This window comes from Equus caballus, chromosome 2 (genome assembly GCF_041296265.1).
Source record: "Equus caballus isolate H_3958 breed thoroughbred chromosome 2, TB-T2T, whole genome shotgun sequence".
NCBI classification, from domain to species: domain Eukaryota; kingdom Metazoa; phylum Chordata; class Mammalia; order Perissodactyla; family Equidae; genus Equus; species Equus caballus.
Window position 1 is genome coordinate 94,999,298 of NC_091685.1, and position 19,265 is coordinate 95,018,562.

Genomic DNA, 19,265 nt, shown 5'->3' on the forward strand with positions numbered 1-19,265 from the left:
TCATAAAAGTGTTACTGTCCATTCTGCAAGGAAGAAGTTTGATATTTGATCTAATTAGTGATATGATAGCTGGGCATAGATCAGATATTAGATATTTATATAGGATGTGTGAAGGTCTTGGGTCATCTACTTTTACTGCATTGGTAATAAATGCCTTGCTTCCCATTATGAGAATATGCTTACTTTTTCTGATGAATTTATTAAAACTGCTAAAAATTTAATAGATCAGTATTCTTTCTTTATTAGACCACATGAAACTTGTGGTAGACATCTCATTTTTAATTTCGTTTGTTTTTGGAGTTTGGTGTGGGAACCTTTTTTTTCTTTAGGAAACTACCCCACTCACATTGTATGTTCTGGCAAATTATGGATAGTAATAATAGCAAATATTTATTGACTACTTATTTGATGCCAGGCACTGTTCTAAACACAGTGCTAAGAATTAGGGCCTACTGTTATCTCTGTGTCAGTTTTGTTGTAATACTGTGGAACAAACACCCAATGAGCAAAACTCATTGGTGCAAGTCTGCAGATTGTCTGGGTGGTTTACGCTGCTCTTAGCTGAGTTTACTCATGTATCTGCAGTCAGCTGGAAAGTCAGCTGTGGGTTGGTTTTGCTGATCTTGGTTGAGCTCTCTTAAGTGTCTGTAACTTCGGCTGGGACAACTGGGTTGACCCTACTTTCCTCTACATGATCTCTCTTCCCCCAACAGTCTAAACTGAGCTTGTCCTCAGGGTGGTATCAGGGTAGAAATCAAGCTACCAGAATCCCCATTCTACATGTTAGAAAACTGAAATGCAATGAGATTAAATAACTTGCTGCTAGGGTGGACTTGTGACCCTTACCTGGCCTATCATGGAATTTCATTTCCCAGGACCCAGTGATTGGACAAGGAGTGGGCATGAGACCTAAACAAAATTAAGCACAGTTCTTCGATGAGACTTGATTTGCAAGAGAAAGACTCTTCCTTTAGGATGAAAAATTGTCAGAATGTTGACTTAGAGCTGCCAGTAACTTTTTGTTCTGCCTTTTGGAGAAGATAATGAGATAGTTGAAAAAAAAAAGAGAGAGAGATAAGAAACAGAGAATGAATGAGCAAGTATGAGAAAGATGCTATTGCCTCACTTGAGCCACTGGATCCAGCCAAACTTGAAACTGTAAGCTTACTTCTTTCTTAAAACAATAAGTTTCTTTATTGTTACTAGTTTGACTTGACTAAAGTTTCTGTTACTTGAAACCTAAACTATTTTATCTAACAGTGGTGGATTATTTTGCAAAAATGTCTGCAGCAATATATCTAGTCACATGTGCTCTTCTAGAACCTCTTTGGCACTCCCCATCAAGAGGTGGAGACTGTTTTCCTTTCCCTTGAACCTGACTGAGTTTGTGTCTTCTCTGATGGTCAGAGTACTGTAGAACTGATGCTATGTGACTTCCAAAGCTAGGTCTTAAGAGGATACAAAACCCTCCTGATTTTCTTTTTCTGGACACTTTCCCTTGGAACCCAGTCATCATCACGTTGTAAGAAAGTCTGGGCTTCGTACAGTAGCCATTATTTATTTATTTATTTATTATTGAGGTTATGATAGTTTACAACATTGTGAAATTTCAGTTGTACATTATTTTTGTCAGTCACCATATGGGTACGCCCCTTCATCCTTTGTGTCCACTCCCACCCCCTTCCCCTTGGTAACCACTAACTAGTTCTCTTTGTCCATGTGTTTGTTTATGTTGCATGAATGAGTGAAATCATACAATGTTTGTCTTCCTCTGTCTGGTAGTAGCCATTTTTAAGGTCTTCTGATTGATAGTCTAAGGCAGCCAATAGCCAGCATCATCTGCCAGCCATGTGAATGAGCAAGTCTTCAGATGATCCCAGTTCCCAGCCTTGGGATAATTTAGGTGGTGATGAATGGAACACAGATGCACTGTCTCTCCATGGGCCCCGTCCAAGTTGGAGATTCATAAACAAAACAAATGTTCTTGATTTAAGCCACTAAATTTTGAGGTGTTGTTAGGCAGTCACCTATTTTACCCACCCTCCCAACCCCCACCTCTGGCAACCACCAATCTGTTTTCTGTGTCTATGAGTTTGCTTTTTCGTTTTTTTAGATTCCACATATAAGTGAGATCATATGGTATTTATCTTTCTGTCTGACTTATTTCACCTAACATAATGCCCTAAAGTCTCATCCATGTTGTCGCAAATGGCAAGATTTCATTCTTTTTTTTTTTTTTTACGGCTGAATAATATTCCAGTGTGTGTGTGTGTGTGTGTGTATCACATTTCTTAATCCATTCATTCATCAATGGACGTTTAGGTTGTTTCCATGTCTTGGCTATTACAAATGATGCTGAAATGGACATGGGGGTTCAGATGTCTTTTTGAGGAGTCTCTTTTCTTACTAAAACACATGCCAGACCCTCCTTCCATCCAGTGACTGCCATTCAACTTTGATTCATGCCTTTGATTTACCATGTAGATATGGACATTTTTTATTGACTCTTGTTTTTTTACCCCCTGTTGGCTTTGAGATACAGTTTTGCTTGGATGGAATTGGTTGGAGAAAATGAGTTGGGGATATCCAACTTGCTCTATGCCCTTATTAAAGGGCTGGGAATCCTGACTTGATAAATTCAACTCCCATTCTCTAGTGGTATGCTGTCCAATGTGGTGGGCACTTGGTACGTGTGATTATTTAAATTTGTATTAATTAAAATTAAATAAAATTGGCAATTCTTTAGCTATGCTAACCATGTTTCAAGTGCTCAATATTTATATGTAACTACTGGATAACATGTTGCATGTTGTAACCCTCTCACTACATTCTTTTGAAAAGTGCTGCCTGATTTGTAACTCACACATGTAGCCCAAGGCTAACTCCTTTAAATAGTGGCACGCAGTGCCAAAAATCTTTTGACCCAGAGCAAAAGTCTAAAGGATCTGGTCTCTGTGTCATAGGAATGAGCTCCAGGAGAGGACAGAGATGAGAATCTCTCTTCCGGTTAATAAGGTTATGTTTCATTTACATTCACATGAAGGGGTTGCCTTTTGTGGCCTTACCTACATATTTCTCTAGCCCCTTGTTTGTAGAGAATGATTGATTTTCTTGGCTGTGTTGGTTCCCTTCCTTCAATCCTGCCTGACTTTCAGAACAATTCAATTCACTGAAGTTGTCCCTGGTAACAAAAGATATCCCTCTGAAAGTACTAGGGCATCTTGTTCTCCCCGCAGAGAACCTTCACGAGCACACAGGGCTTCTGTTGACTTGGAAGTGAACTCTAGCTGTGGAGTGGATATTACTTCCTTAAAAAAGAAAAAGAATAACATAAAGGCAAAAGGGCCTTTATCCTCCCTGGGTATAAGTTTCCTTGAAAGCTTGTTTATTGATTTTCCTTGTAACAACTGAGCTTGCAAGCTATAAAAGGAAAAAACAACAACAAATAGAAGTGAGGAAATAATATCAACGATCAATGAGTTTATTCATTAACTCTATTTCATCTGTAGTCAGTCGCACAGGACTGTGAAATAAAAAGCACCACGAGTCCTAATCCCAGTTTTTATTATGGAGTCCTTAGAATTTTGTCGATCAAAAAGGAAAGCGAGCACTTAAGCTTTCAAGCAAGAGTCCATTCCCATTAAAAGTGATTGTCCTGGAATTAATGTTATTGTGTGAGGAGAATGCTGAAAGTGGGGTGAACTGAAGAAAATGTGGCTGCTCAACGGGATGATAGCTGGTATGATTAAAACAGTGCTGATTTTGACCTCTAATCAATTTGTCATATTGCTCCAAATAACCTCCACTAATGTTGTTCCTATAGGAAGAAATTTCCCTAAATTTCTGACCCATGTGATGATGCTTTTAAAAAGTCCTATAATCAGATAGTTTTGGGAAATGCTGAATTTCATCTCTCTCCTGTAGTTTTATGATGCACATTAGAATATTAGTCTCTGAAAATCCTGCCGTAAAGAAACCTGTTTAACCCAGCATTTCCTAAAATTTGTGGACCATGACACCTTTTATACTTTAGTATATTTTTATGTTATACTCATTGTATCTAATAGTACTAGGTTTCAGTGAAGCATACTTTGTGAAATGCTGCTTTAGAATAAAATATAGATTCCCAAGAGGGCCTGCTTTATAACATGAGTTACCTGATAAGAGTAACACTTTATCTATTAACATCTATCTGTACAGATTAACTTTCCTAAATGAGCAGGATCCTAAGACTTTGATGATGTGGGAGAGGCCATAACATGGAGTGTTTCCTAAAGACGGCTGTTTCAGGGGGGTTCCTGGGAAGTCGGAGGATGGCCAGCCATCTCCAGCAAGGTCTTTCCTGGGACATGAGACTTTCAGACCTATGTTTCTAGGAAGGTCAATTTTAGAAGGTGTCAAAAGGGAGATGACTAGGTGAAGAAAATTTTAATAGCTCCTTTGACTTCCAGATAGCATTCAGTCACTTCCTTCCCCTTTGCAAATACCTATTTTTCAGAAGAGTAGATTACTCTCATTGTTTCTACTTCCTTGCCAACCATTCACTCTTTGACCTATAACAGTCTTTCATTCACTCTCTCATTTCAATAAAATTCATCTTTCTTAAATAGTCACTTATTTTCTATTTGCCAAATGTAGTGAATTCTTCCTGGGTGAACTGATGGATTCACCTGCTTCTATGATTTTGGATTCTACCTGAATGCTTTTGAGCTCCATATTTTTATCTCCAGCCCAGGGCACAGTTCTAAACTTCAAAATTGTTTTCCCACTGGAGTCTTGAACCTATGTCCAAAATTGATCTGATAAACTTATACTCTAAACCTCTTCTTTGTATAGATCATTGGAGGAAACATCATTCACCCAGTCACTCAAGCCAGAAACCTGAGAGTCATCCTTGACTCCTCTTTTTGCTCTTACCCCCCTCACAACCAATCACATTTATCAAGATATTTTCTCTATCCTATAACCCCATCTCCTTCCATGTCTTAGGTTCCAGAGTCAAATCATGGCTGATATATTAGTGACCTTGAACAATCTTTCTAGTCTTTCATGCCTCAATTTCTCATCTGTTCAATGGGGATGATAGTAATACCTAAGTGAGAGAGTTATTGTGAGTTTGTGAAAATTAAATGAGGATAAATTAGGGGAGTAGAGAGAAGATTAGTTGACATTTTTTGTGTCTCCCTATGGAGGGAAAAAGAACTTACTTATTATTAAATAAGTATTTAATTATTAAATAATGAAGTACTTATCTATGATTAAATTTATTATTATTATTGTTATTATTATTATTATTATTAGGGAGAAAATCTTGATGGTGTTACTGAACCAGGCCCATTTTGCTGGCCACACAATATGCCAATCACTGAGACGATGAGTTTTGCAGTAGAGAAAGGGTTTATTCACAAGATAGGCAATTGAAGAGATGGGAGAATAAGCCTCAAGTCCACCTCCCTGAAAGTGGGGATTAGGGATATTTGTGGGATAAAAGGGCAGGGTGGTCTGAAGTGTGGGAATAGATGATTGGAGGTAAGGAAAAGTTAGGCAATTGATAATGTTTTCAAGCACAGTCAAGCTTCATGGCTATTCATAGGATGCATGTTTGCAAAATGGTGGCATTAGTATGATCTGAAGGTAGGGTTTTTGGCCCTCCTGATGTCAAAGGGTCACCTATTGGATATTGGTGCAGGCCCAGTTGATGGGTCATTGATCTCAACTGACCTGAACTGGACAAGGAGTTGACTCTCAGTTTCTGAAAAATGACTTAAGCAACCATTACTATGGTAATCTATAAGGAATCTAGTAGGAGTCTGATACCTACTGGGAGTCTGATAACATATTGCTTATCTACATGGCTTTTAAGAATAATCAATGGATTAGTTGGTGTTTTTACAGGAGCAAATATCTTTTAAGATGCTATAGTGGTGAGTTAAACAACTAAGGTTGTAATCTGGTTATAATTCATGGGAAAATAATTTATTAATATTTTTCTCCATTTATTGCACAATTATGGGCTATTTAAAGAAAAATAAAGGAAGCAAATTGAACTATCTTTACCACCCTTTAGACCAATAGAAGCAATTGTGTGTATGACGAAGCAGATAAAAAAGAAGAACCCAAAGCAGCATTTGTATTATTTGTTGAACCGGGCCGATATGTAGGTATTTGCATCTTATAGAGTTAGCCATCAGGAACACTGCTAACATAGGATTAAGACCTGGCTATGAATTTCAGACAATTTCCTATAAATATCTCTTATTTTTTGCTTAATAGCTAAAAACCCTTATAAAAATATATGACACAGAAAGAGAACTGCATAGAATAGTTGTGGGAGTTACATAGCCTAGTGTACTCTCACCCCGACCATTATGATAAGAAGAATATGTCATTGATGATAGTCACTCCTTCTTTCAACAAATATTAATGGCCTCCTAGTATGTGCCACCAATTCTGGATGCTGGGAATATAGTAGTCTACAAAATAGACAGAAATCCTTTTTCTATCGGTTCTTATGTCCTAGTAAGAGGAGACCCGCAGTAAACAAAATAAATAATTGCATGGTATTTTAGACAAGGACTATGGAGAAAAGTAAATCAAGAAGGGGGAAGGGCATCTTGCAGAGGCAATAGAATTGTATATTTAAAGAGGGAGGCCTGGAAGTCCTCACTGAGAAGATGCTATTGGAGCAAAGACCTGAAGGAGGTCACAGGGCCAGTGAGTGGTTCTGATCAGAGGAATGAGATGATCTGACTTTCCTTTTACCAGGGTTGCTCTGGCCACCCTTTGAGAATAGACAAAAGGGGAGACCAGTTATTAGGCTATTACAATAATCAAGGCAAGGGATGGTAGTAGATGGGACTAGGAAGGTAGTATTGGAGGTGATAAGTGGTAGAGATAAGGTTCAACCTTGGTGTGTGTGGCATCTCTGAGACCTGTGCTCTGTTCTGCAAATGCTGGGAATTCAGGGGAAGACTGAGGGAGAGCAACCAAAGAACAAAACCTAGAGAGAAACACCAGGGAGAGGGCAGGAGAATCATTAGAATGTGATGTCACAGCCAAGAACGTACAATGGAGAAAGGAAAGTCTCTTCAATAAATTATGTTGGGAAAACTGGACAGCCACATGCAAAAGAATGAAAGTAGACCACTTTCTTACATGGTACACAAAAATTAACTCAAAATGGATTAAAGACCTGTGTTTCAGGTCGAATGTGAGACGTGAAACCATAAAACTCCTAGAAGAAAACATAGGCAGTATGCTGTTTGACATCAGTCATAGCAATATCTTTTTGAATATGCTTCCTCAGCAAGGGAAACAAAATAAAAAATAAACAAATGGGACTACATCAAACTAAAAAGCTTCTTCATGGCAAAAGAAACCATCAACAACAACAAAAAAGGCAACCTAAAAATTGGGAGACGATATTTGCAAATCATACATCCAATAAGGGGCTAATATCAAAAATATATGAAGAACTCATACAAATCAACAACAACAAAAAATGACTTGATTAAAAAATGAGCAGAGGATCTAAACAGACATTTTCCCAAAGAAGATATACAGATGTCCAAGAGGCACGTGAAAAGATGTTAAACATCACTAATTATTAGGGAAATGCAAATCAAAACCACAATGAGATATCACCTCACATCTGTCAGATGGCTATTAGTAAAAAGATAAGAAATAGCAAGTGTTGGAGAGGATATGGAGAAAAGGGAACACTTACACACTGCTGGTGGTAGTGTAAACTGGTGCAGCCACTATGGAAAACAGTATGGAGATTCCTTAAAAAAATAAAAATAGAACTACCATTTAATCCAGCTATTCCACCTCAGGGTATTTATCCAAAGAACATGAAAATACTAAGTCGAAAAGATACATGCACCCCTACATTCATTGGAGTGTTATTGGCACTAGCCAAGACTTGAAAACAACCTAAGTGCCTATGAACAGATGAATGGGCAAAGAGGATGTGGTGTAGAGATGCCATGGAATACTACTCAGCCATAGAAAAGATGAAATCTTGCCATTTGTGACAGCATGAATGGACCTTGAGGGTATTGTGCTAAGCAAAATAAGTTGGATGGAGAAAGCCAAATACTGTATGATTTCACTTATATGTGGAAGGTAATAACAGCAACAACAACAAACAAACACATAGATACAAAGACTAGATTAGTGGTTACCAGAGGGGAAGATGGATGATAACTAGATTTTTGGTGTTGAACATGATATAGTCTATACTGAATTTGAAATATAATGATTTACACCTGAAATTTATCTAATATTATAAACCAATGTTACCTCAATAGAAAATAAATTAAAAAAATAAATAAAGTGATGTCACAGAAGCCAAAAGCAATGCAAGTTTTAAGAAGGAGGAATGAACAATGTTCTGCACAGCAGAGAATTCAACTATGATTGTATCTGAAGGGGGTACATCAAATCTGACACACAGAGGCCATTGATGACATTATCAAGAGCAATTTTAGTGGGTTTGCTGAAGCAGAAACATGTTGAGATTGGGAAGTGAAAAGGTGTAGGCAGAGAATATAGATTCCTTTTTCATGAAGCCTGATAAACACAGACCAGTGGTTCAAAAATAGATATATTTTGTGCCACAATCTACAGTAAGAAATACATTTTATACTGTCATCCACTGTGACATATATAATTTCTTCATGACATAATTACTACTTTTGATATGTGCCATGCACTCTATTTTCTATTCTCTTTTATATCATTTCTTTTAAAAAATGCTTGCCACAATCCACTGAATTGATTCTATAACCCACTCTAGGGTCTTGACTTGTGATTCAGAAAACATGCTCGTGGGCAGCAATCAAGATAAAAGTTTCCCCTCAAAACCATCTCTCACATTCCCTACATGCCTGCCAGTCTCGTATTTTGGCACTTGTGTTAAAACTTTCAGAAACATAATCTCTCCCTTACATATGGAATTTTTAACCTTCCATCTGTAGTCACAAACTGAAAATCAATAGGATCACTAATCCAACTTATTTTAGTATCATTAAGAGTCAGTGTGCAGCAGGCAGATTGGCTGTGCTCGTAGATAAATGTTTCCTGCCAACTAAACAATATGAGCCTGTTTCCCTGCTTTGGTTTTATTCTGACTCTCTGACATGCAAGCTGGAGATCCATGACCCATGGCAGAGTGGGTTAGCTGTGCTGAGGAGCTTTGACCTCAATTGGCAATTAGAGTGGATCATTCTTGAGCTGTGCTTGGCATATACTAGGATAATAAATTTTTATCAAATAAACAGATAGCATTAAGTAATATTTTTTGAAAGTTAGAAAACTTAGCATAAGTTAATAAAGTGATTGCTTCCTGTTCTGTAAATCTATACAAATATAATAATGAAGCTAATAAAACAGTATGAAAAATAACCTTTAAAGGAAATTTAAAGGAGGAGGCAGTAGGCAGTAGGTCAAAGGAGATTTGTCTCCCCAAGATGGGACTCTTACTAAGTTAAGCAGAAGAACGAAGATGAAGGTCTTTGCAAGAAGAGGATAATTAATGGAGGGGGCATGTTAGGGGCAATGGTGGGAGGGTTCCCGTTCAAGAGGAGAAAGATCACCTCTCTTTGAGTTTGGATGCTTCCAACCATAGTCAAGTTTGTAGACTGAGAATGGGAACATAGGTGGTTGCTTACTAATGTCTGTAATTTTCTTTATGAATTAGGAATCAAGATCTTCTGCTGAGTGAGACGGTATATGTTAGGTGGGTGCTCGAGGATAACATTGAAGTTTTGGCGTTGTCATTGGGTGGAGGAGCTGATCCAAGGTATGGACATTGATGGACGTGGCGGATTAGTATTCATCTATTGGCAGTCTCAAATTCTGTCTTCTTTCGCATTGGCTTAAAGACGAAATCATCAATTGATAGTTCACAACAGCTGCATAGATGCTATAGATTTGGTTTGTTTGTTTCTCATTATTTTAATGTCAGATTTTAAAATGAGTAGCCTCACATGCAAATTTTAGATTTTCAAGCTTAAAAAACCAGTCAGAAGATCTCAGTATAATTTACTGGAGCTGCGCAATGTCTATTCCCTTTAGAAAAGGCCTGCATTCTCCTTTCAGAATGCAGGAGAACCGTACAAAGTATGCGTTTTCCCACATCACTCGCTTATGATGCTGATCTGGATTCTGTAGGCATATGAGTATGAAATCCCTGCTTTAAACCTCAGTTTAGAGGATTTGTCTTTGAAATAACTAATAAAGGCAGGCTTACTTATTTAGCCTCAGCCTAGGATGATTTCACCTCAATGGATTAATGATTTTTAAGGTCTGGTCACCAGCCCTTATGATTGTGCTATGGCTATTGATTCATGTCGATGAAATACACGAGACAGAGTTGTTAACACCCCTGTCCAGACTAGGTGATGATCAGGGCACTACTTTCTGTGTATAAGGCCACTTATCAGCCTAAATTATTCATTCATTTACTGATACAGCCTCTCAAAACTGTTATTATGTACCTACCATGAGTCAAGAAGTCTGCTAGCTTCTTGACTTACAAAAGTAAATGAGATATATATGGATACATATGCTCCCCTCCCTCCTAGAGCTTACAACCCGGAGTGGGAGACAGACAATTTAACAATTACAACAGTTCCATGCTCTGGGTTTTCCAAGGTGCCATGGGTATTCATAGCCAAGGCTGTGGCCGTGAGTCCTAGGATCTGATCGTATTAGCCAGGCAAAGAGAAGTGGAAAAAGATGTTCAAATGAGAGAAATTGCATTTGCAAAGTTTGGAGATGTGAGAGCATGATATTTGGAGGGGACTTAAGGAAATTACCTGTGACTATAACATATGTAGAGGGCAGGAATAAAGGTTGAGAGATAAGGCTGAGAGAGTGAGTGACAGAGGCCAGGTCATGAACGGTCTGGTAAACCATCTTAATGGATTTGGATTTTATGCTATGTGCAACAGAAGCCACCAAAGGGTTTTAATTTGAGAAGTGACTTTGTTAGATTTCTATCTAGGAAAATCACTCAGGTTGCATTGTGGAGTATGTATACCAAGGAGTAAGGCTGGCAGCCTGGAAATGCTGTCTAACCCACACTGAGTACCTAACTGTTTGCCAGCACTGTGACAAGATCTTGTGCATTATCTCACTTACTTATTACAATAGCCCTATGAGGCTGAGCTTTATAGTTATTCCAGTTGTAAAGATGAAAAAATAAAAACTAAGAGAGATTAAGTAAATTGTTGAAAGCACAGTGAGGAAGTGCAGAGTTAGGATTCAGTCTCTGCCTGGCAAATTTATGCTCTTCACCATCAGGCTACATCACCTCCAATTACAGCTGTCCAGGAGTGATACTTGGTCTAGGGCAGTAGAACAGGCTGAAGAGAGGTGGACTCCTTTTGGAAGTGAGAATAAGATTGACTTGTTGTGTGTGTGTGGACAAGGAGGAAGCTTGCTGAGGGTTAAGAGGAGAGAAGGATAATATCTAGGTTTTTGACTATATCAGTTAAGTTAATGATAAGTCAGTTTGTGAGAGACGATAATAAATTCATTTGAATACGTTAGAATTAAGATGCCATGGGTGTGCCTTTAGGAGCCGTCCAGCACACAAGCATGATCCGAATTAGCAACAGAAAACTGGAAGTCCTAAACACCCAAAGTAGACACCAAGCCCAGGGAATGTAGGACACGATGCAGGAAATACATTTACCTTGGGAATAAAAGGTGAGCTAGGAGAAGCGAGACTAGGAGTAGTCTCAGAAATAGTCAGAGGGAGAAAGAACCAGTAAAGAGCATTGAGGGCAAGAGCTGGAGAGAAACCCAGGAGAGTATGGTGAGTTTCAAGAAGGAGATAGTGGCCAATAATATTAAATGTTTCTGAAATGCCAAATAAGAACGAAGAAAGTGATTAGATTTAGTGATTAGTCAAGTAACAAAGTAACAAAGTGACAGTGAGGAGGGCACTTTTTGGGGAACATAGGGGCAAAAACCAGATTATCATGGATTGAAGAATGAGTCAGGGGTGAAAAGAATATAGGGAGTTGAAATTTATTTATTTAAACAAGTTTGTGAGTGGAAGGAATGAGGGCAGTGACTGTGAGGAACAGGGATTTGAGAGAAAGATGTTCTTGTTTGTTAAGAAAAAAAGAATCTTCGCATAGTCACCTGCTGATAGGAAAAAGCAAATAGAAAAGGAGAAGGTGGAAGGTTCAGGAAAGAACATGAGAGCAATTAATCTTCTCGAGCAAGTGGGAAGGGATAATATATAATGCATTAGTGGAAGATTAATTTTAAATTTAATTTTCTCATGGTGATTATTGTAGTCTTCTTGGGCTGCTATAACAAAAATACGACAGACTGGGTCGCTTAAACTGCAAACATTTATTTCTCGCAGTTCTAGAGGCTGGGAAGTCCAAGATCAAGGTGCCACTGATTTGGTTCTTGGTGGGGGCCCTGGCTTGCATATGGCAGCCTTCTTGCTGGACTTACATGGTGGAGATGGAGAGAGAGAGAGCAAGCTCTCTGGTATCTCTTCTTATAAGAGCACTAATCCCATTATGAGGGCTCCACCCTAATGACCTAGTTATCTCCCAAAGGCCACTCCTAATACCATCATATTAGGGATTAGAGTTTCAACATATGCATTTTGGGGGGACACAGACATTCAGTCTGTTGCAGTAATAGAAGGAAAGAGTAAAATCTATATGTAGAGGTCTATAAATATACAAGTTTTGTGGCAAGAAATTAGGGGAATTCTGTCTGATGGCTTCCATTTGTTCTGTGAAGTCATGGAGGTCACACATTCCATGGATTTAAATAAAACAGATGTCCCAGGGGATAGTTTTGCCAAATTATATGTAATTCATATATCATTGTGCTCCCTATCATATAACTAAACACAATTTTGTTTTGTATTGTAACATTCTTATGGCAGAAGTCTTCCACTGATTTATGGCTGAAAATTACCCATCCTAAAGTATGTTCAATGTGCTGTTCATCACCTCCACTCTGTACTTAATCCCCTACCTCCCATCATGCCTCGGTTTGTTTGTTTTCAAGTTTGCCTCATATGTGTTCTGGAAGGACTTCCTGTGGTTTGTCACATTCTGGCCTCCTTATCTTGCCATCCTGTTGCATCCTGTGTTACTGATGAAGCCTTGAGTCCTCTGCACTGTGAGGCACAGCTCCCCCTGATGCACCCTCATTGGCTTTGGGGAGGTATACTACCCTCTTTTTGTTCCAAGGGCGGTCACTGCCCCTGGGTAGTTAAGTGCTAGATTTCAGATACACTATCTCCCTCCATGCCATGAAGAAAATGTTCTCATGTTGGGCAGCCCCAAATGGTAGAACTCCAGAAATTGGCCATTCTTCTGCATGCTGGTCTGGTGCTGCTGGCAAAAAGCAGAGACTGTGGATCCATTCACTTCTGGCCCAAGTTAGTTTCCTTTCACTACAGAACTTTTTCCATCTCCCATATGCTTAAGAGTTTAGTACCAATGCATTCTGTCCTGAGAGAGAGGAACCTTTTCCATTTTAGGACTAATTCTAAGGAATGTGAATGGTTGCCACTTTCCTTCTTTTAGGGATAATGGGACATGATGTAGGAAATTAAACTTTCCCCAGAGGATACAAGCTATCTTTACTATAAATAAGTATATAAACAAAATACGTATATATTTACTATACCCATAAACACCAAACCCCATGCAGCAAACCCCGTACTGGTTTGTTGAATGGGCCTCAGTGGGCTGATCACTAAATTTGGGAGCACATTTTACTTTTCTTCTCCCGAAGCTCTTGTTCTCCTTAACCTTGTTAATAATCTGTTTAAGGCTATTCCTGTCATCTTTGCCCCTCATGATGTCCCCTTACAGTGAATCTGGCCATAAAAAGTATTGTGGCCTAACCATTGAATCCAACTAACTGCAAAACCTATTATTGTTCTTGTAAGGTATTTACTCCTCTTTCTAAAAAGTGAAAACAGTTTATTAATTAAAAATCCGAGATTTGAAATACATATTTGTTGTTTGTGAGCAAGTGTCTTTGTTTGGAAGGGCCAATACTACGGTATTCATGAAACCTCTTGGATCTAAACTCATTGTCTCAGGATGTGAAGCTGATGCAGTCACTACTTTATGGCAGTTGAGGACATTATGGCTATCCAGTGTATGTTAATTAAAGAATGGGAATGCTCTTGAAAGGCTCACAAAGAGAGCAGGAGAGAGTAGTAGGCACTGTACAGGGTTTTTGCCACAATTTCTCCCTTCAATCATTACATACTATTATCTCCCTTTTGCAGGGATGGGAATCAGTGCTAAAAGGGCTTAAGTAACTTGTCCAGAGTAGCACAGCTAACAAGTTTCTGAACCAGGCTTACACCCACATCTTTATGATGCCAAAGCAAATGCTCTCGATATACTAGTCTTTCTCCAACAAGTATAGTTATAAATGCATCTCTATAAAAACACCTTCTTTAGTGTCATCTAACTTTATATGGAGCCAGCACCAAGATTAGTAATTCTGTGAAACCAAATTAGGGAAAAACAAAAAAATATTATATTTTGTCAATCCAAATACCATTTTTTAAATGAATCATCTTTTGAAAAATAGTCTATTTTTATACATTTTAGAATAAATAACTTAGCTTTCTGGAATAAGACAAAGATTGGTATAAAGGAGAATAGATCATTTTAAAGATGGCTCCATCAATAAGAATTCTGTGAACCACACACATGAAATAAATTCTACTCAATGTCTATTTGCAGTCTCATGTCTAATGGTAACAGATGGTTTGAACTTAAAAGGATAATTTTATTAAGAAACTAAAGCTTAGAGAAGCTGATGCTGTGAAAGCATGGAAAGTTGACGTGTGAAGTTACAAGTCAGGAAAATCTTGAATGGCTGCTCACAGGTCTCTCAAACTCCTAGACTTGGCTTGGGTGGGCTTTCAGTGTGAGTGGAAGCCCCTTCCAATAACCTGATGGGATGCACTTCATTTTAGGTTGAACTATCATGATATCTAGATGTTCCTTGTGTTTACTCACATTCTAGAAACTGCAGCCATTCACTGTCTACATACACAAGTGTTTATTATGATAGAAGTTTAGAAGGACTTATCTCCCACAGTGCCTGATTTTTAAGCTCTCCAAAGTTAACTCTGTTCTCTGTGCATCAGGGTGGAGGTATCAGCTCCTGCCTTCTGGGAGCTTTGAAAGCAAGCAGTGATTCATGAAGGCATCTGGTAGGAGAAATGGTAACTTTCCAGCTGATGGTCAAAACAAGATCTACAATTTCACATATACCAAAATATATTTGCTGAATGAGAAGGTAAAGCCCTTTTTCTTTCCTTGAAACCTCACCGTTTTCCTGGCTATTCAAAACTTCTTATTACCATTTTTCACTTTGGGGGTGTTTCTGATGATCATTTCAGCCTAATTGTACCTGTTGGGGTGTGGCTGCCCTCGATGTGATTGGATCTGTGTGGCCGTCCTTCAAGAATGGCCTGGAGTTGACCTTCATGATTTTCTTGGCTCTACTACATCCTTTTAGGGCACCCCCTACTGTGCAGACACTGGGTAGGAGGGGGTATCCTCTAACACTCTGGTAATGGAATGCGTGTGATTTCTTCTCTTCTTGCCTTGCAGTAGTCAGGGGGTAATCATGACATAGCTTGGTTATCGTCTGCACTTTCCTGACATCTTCATACAGAGGCTGTATTAACAATGACAAACAGACCAGATTGTTCTTGCTTTGTGATTTCTTTCCTGTGATTCCTGCTGCCTTCTTGGTGCTCCCTGGTTCCCACCAGTTTTCCAAGCCTGGCCCTCTAGCTTCTCATCAGTCCTGAAATCTTCCCAAGGAAGTCCTTTGTGGCTTAAAGTAGCCAGAGACAATTCCTGTTGTTTTCAATCTGTAACTGACTGATAGATAGATGATCTTAATATTTTCTGAGACAGCAAATGTTTAAATCATCTGAGTTTCAACATTTTGCAATACTTTAAGTACAATATTAACTAGGTATTCTTGGTCCAGACAGTTTTTATATTGAAAATTGTCATGAAAATATAAATTCATGACATTTCACTGATGCTTAAACAGAAAACCACACCTAATTTCACAGAAAGGTGTTGTGACCTGATTCTAAGAAAAGATTTTAATCTGAGGATTTGAGGGAGGAGAAAGCACCTACTGCCAGAGTTAAAGATTTTAGTTTCATGCTCATGACCCCAGGCAAAAACAATGGATTCATAAATTGGGCAAATATGTAATGGCCTATTTTCTTAAACAAGAATGTTCTTAATTTTTTAAAAGAAGTAATGAAGGCATTAATAGGATTTGGAACAGATATTTAGGAGAAAATAAATTCTGTATCCTGCAATGGGGAGAGATGCAGAAATATAATTCAGTAGAAATCTGACCGACTGATTCCATCTTTGAAGAGGTGATTCCCAATGGATTGAGTTGAAGGAACACCAGGTATACCACAGAGAACAATTATGAAAACCATGTTCAACTCAGTATTGTGCATTTATGGGAAAGAGAAAACATACAATCTTTCCATTTAGTGCATTTTTAAAGTTAAAAATGGCAGTTCATAATTTGATGCCTTCATTTTAGGTAATAAAAGATTTATACAAATATCCATGGACTGAAGCCAGATTCCTCATTTACTCAGCCTAATTTCCCCCTCTCCCCTCACCTTACCTTTTGTGGCTTTAGAATTTAATACTTGGCATCACCATGAGCATAGGCTAAAGACATCCCCTGACTCTTGCGTCATATCTTAACTAGAGAGGTGTATCACTATTCAGTTGCTGGAAACTTTGCCAATTGTTTAACTATTAGGTCATGGTGGCATAATCATTGGTTATTCAACAAGGATGTCACTGGTGATATGACAACAAAAGTTTTGATAGAATAATGAGGGCAAAAGTTTGATTGGAGCAATTGCAAGGAAGGATGGAAAAGACAATTTGAGGCAAGAATATAGGCAAATCTATTAAGATGTTTTACTGTACAGGGATGGAAAGAAAGGGGATGATTTCTGAAGAAAGTAGTTTTTGTTTTGTTTTTTTAAGATAGGAGACATAACAATAAATTGGTATACTGATGAAAAAGACCTAGTTGAGAGGGGTAAACTGTACAGGGAAGAAAAGGAAGAAATGCTAAAACGATGTCCCTGAGTAGTCAAGAGAGGTTGAGATCTAGTATGCAATGGAAAGGTTGATTTTAGCCAAGAGCTTGTAGCATTCACCCATAATGATGGGGGAGATGCAGGATATATAGACGCAGATAAAGTTAAAAGAGCGGATATGATGTGGGAGCTTGCATACCTTCTAATTGCCTTCTATATTTTCATATTGAAATAGGAAGCAAGGTCATCAGAGGAACATAAGGATGGAGGAGAAGGTCTCAGACACTTAACAGGAGACAAAAGATATTTAATAGTCTTTGAGGTATGTGAAAGAGTGAATGGACCAGGGAGTATAGTACGATTGCCAGGCTGTCTTAAGAGCCCATTGAGAATAGGGATCATGGATATAAACTGACACCAGTCAGCGTGGTTATGGGTTTTTCTCCAGAAACATTCAACTGCACAGGTTGAAGTATATCCAGAGGACATGGGGAGATGTTTTTACCATGTGTAAATTTCCCAAGTGAGGTGATGAAGTGCAAGAAAGTCATGGTAGTTTGGGATGTAAATGAGAGGCTGAATGTAAGAACTAGCCATGACATTTAAGCTGGGTAAGAATGTGAGGGAGGACATGAGGAGATAAGATATGCTGACAAGGTGGTAGAACGATGGATTGTAGATATCAGGGGCCATGCTGAGATAGAACTGAGCTGGGCTGCCAGGTGTCAGATCAGCTGGTTAAGACAATAAGCCCAAACAAAAATTAACAGTCAAGCCTTTAATCACTTACCATGATCATATAAGCAAGAGGCTAAACCAGAGAAAGCACTGACACCCTCAATCCATGTTTTCCTATGGAACAGTGCTGGCTGAGGGGCTAATGGGTTAGCACAGATGTGGGGAATGGATTTACTGCGAGGGAACCCTGAACAAAAGGTTCCTGCAGTTTTATGGCCCCGGGGATGAGGGAAAGGGCCAAAAGGATTAGGAGTGAAAAAGTACTGAGTCAGAATGGAGAAAAGTATCTTCAAGGTTCCCCTTCCCCTCCTCCTAGAAGGTCTGGGCAGAGGTTCCTGAGGAAGGTCTTGGCCAAAAGTTCCTCATAAAGAGGCCCCCAGATGAAGGCACTGAGCTAAGAATGCAGATATTCCTGAGAGCATGGCCAGCCTGAGTCCTTGACTGCAACTCCCTTCAGAAACTGTAAGGCATCGGCTGTGCATCACGGCTGGTGTGGCAAGGGCAGCCTTCCCCTGTAAGGCCTGCCATGTAGAGCCTTTGTAACTGCCTGGGGTCAGGCCTGAAAGGTCACACGTAGATTTTTTAGCCAGGAGCTGGACTACTCAGTAGACACCGATGAAGTCTAAAAATTGTTGGTGACAGGGAGTTAGAAAAACTAGTAAATGAGATACTTGCAGTTGAGACATGGAAAATCTGGGATATTGGCAATGATGAGATCTAGGGTCTGGCAATGGAAATCAGTGGTCCTAATAAACTAGAGAAGAATCATTTGAGAGAGGAGAAGCAGAATCATCTCTGTGGAAGCTGAAACCTCAGAGAGTTTTGACAGGAAAAGTGCTGAAAAGAGAAATGGTGACCTACCCTTTCAGTACTAAGATACTTAAAAATTTATCTCATCTATGTCTTTTTTATGAAGAGTATTTTATGAGAAATTTATTGATGTGAAATTGATCAAAATAATGAATTTGTATCAGGGATCTTTTTTAACCTCTAAGATCTATAATTGCATTGTTTTCTTTTACTGGTATGGTGTGTTCCTGCTCATAGCTGCGCTTATAAGATGGCTGTGGTTGTTTATCTTGATTAAAACCAAGCCTCCTTTTAGCCTGAGTGTTTTTTTTCTTTTTTCTGACTTTGTTGAGTAATAATTGACAAATATAATTGTATATATTTAAAGTGCACAATAATGTTTCGATATACATATATGTTGTGGAAGGATTATCACAGATGATTAACACATCTACCATCTCACATAGTTAATTCTTTTTTGGGGGGGTAGGTAAGGATGCTTCAGATCTACTCTCAGCAACTTGCAAATATGCAATACGATGTTATTAGCTGTAGTCACCATGCTGTACATTAGATCCTCAGAACTTATATTTTTTATGAATGAAAGTTT

General features: G+C 38.7%; 1 protein-coding gene across 18 annotated transcripts in view; it reads left to right on the top strand.

Moving 5' to 3' along the window:
• The window catches only part of INPP4B (inositol polyphosphate-4-phosphatase type II B), a 747,831-nt gene that overhangs the window by 144,474 nt on the left and 584,092 nt on the right, over positions 1-19,265 (top strand). For 5 of the 18 annotated variants that reach the window (XM_070258371.1, XM_023636505.2, XM_070258404.1 and 2 more), the window contains exon 3: positions 9,704-9,805. The exons of the other annotated variants lie outside the window; for them this stretch is intronic. The gene's annotated coding sequence lies outside the window, so the exon portion shown is untranslated. The remainder of the gene's footprint in view (positions 1-9,703; positions 9,806-19,265) is intronic. 18 annotated transcript variants of the gene reach the window in all.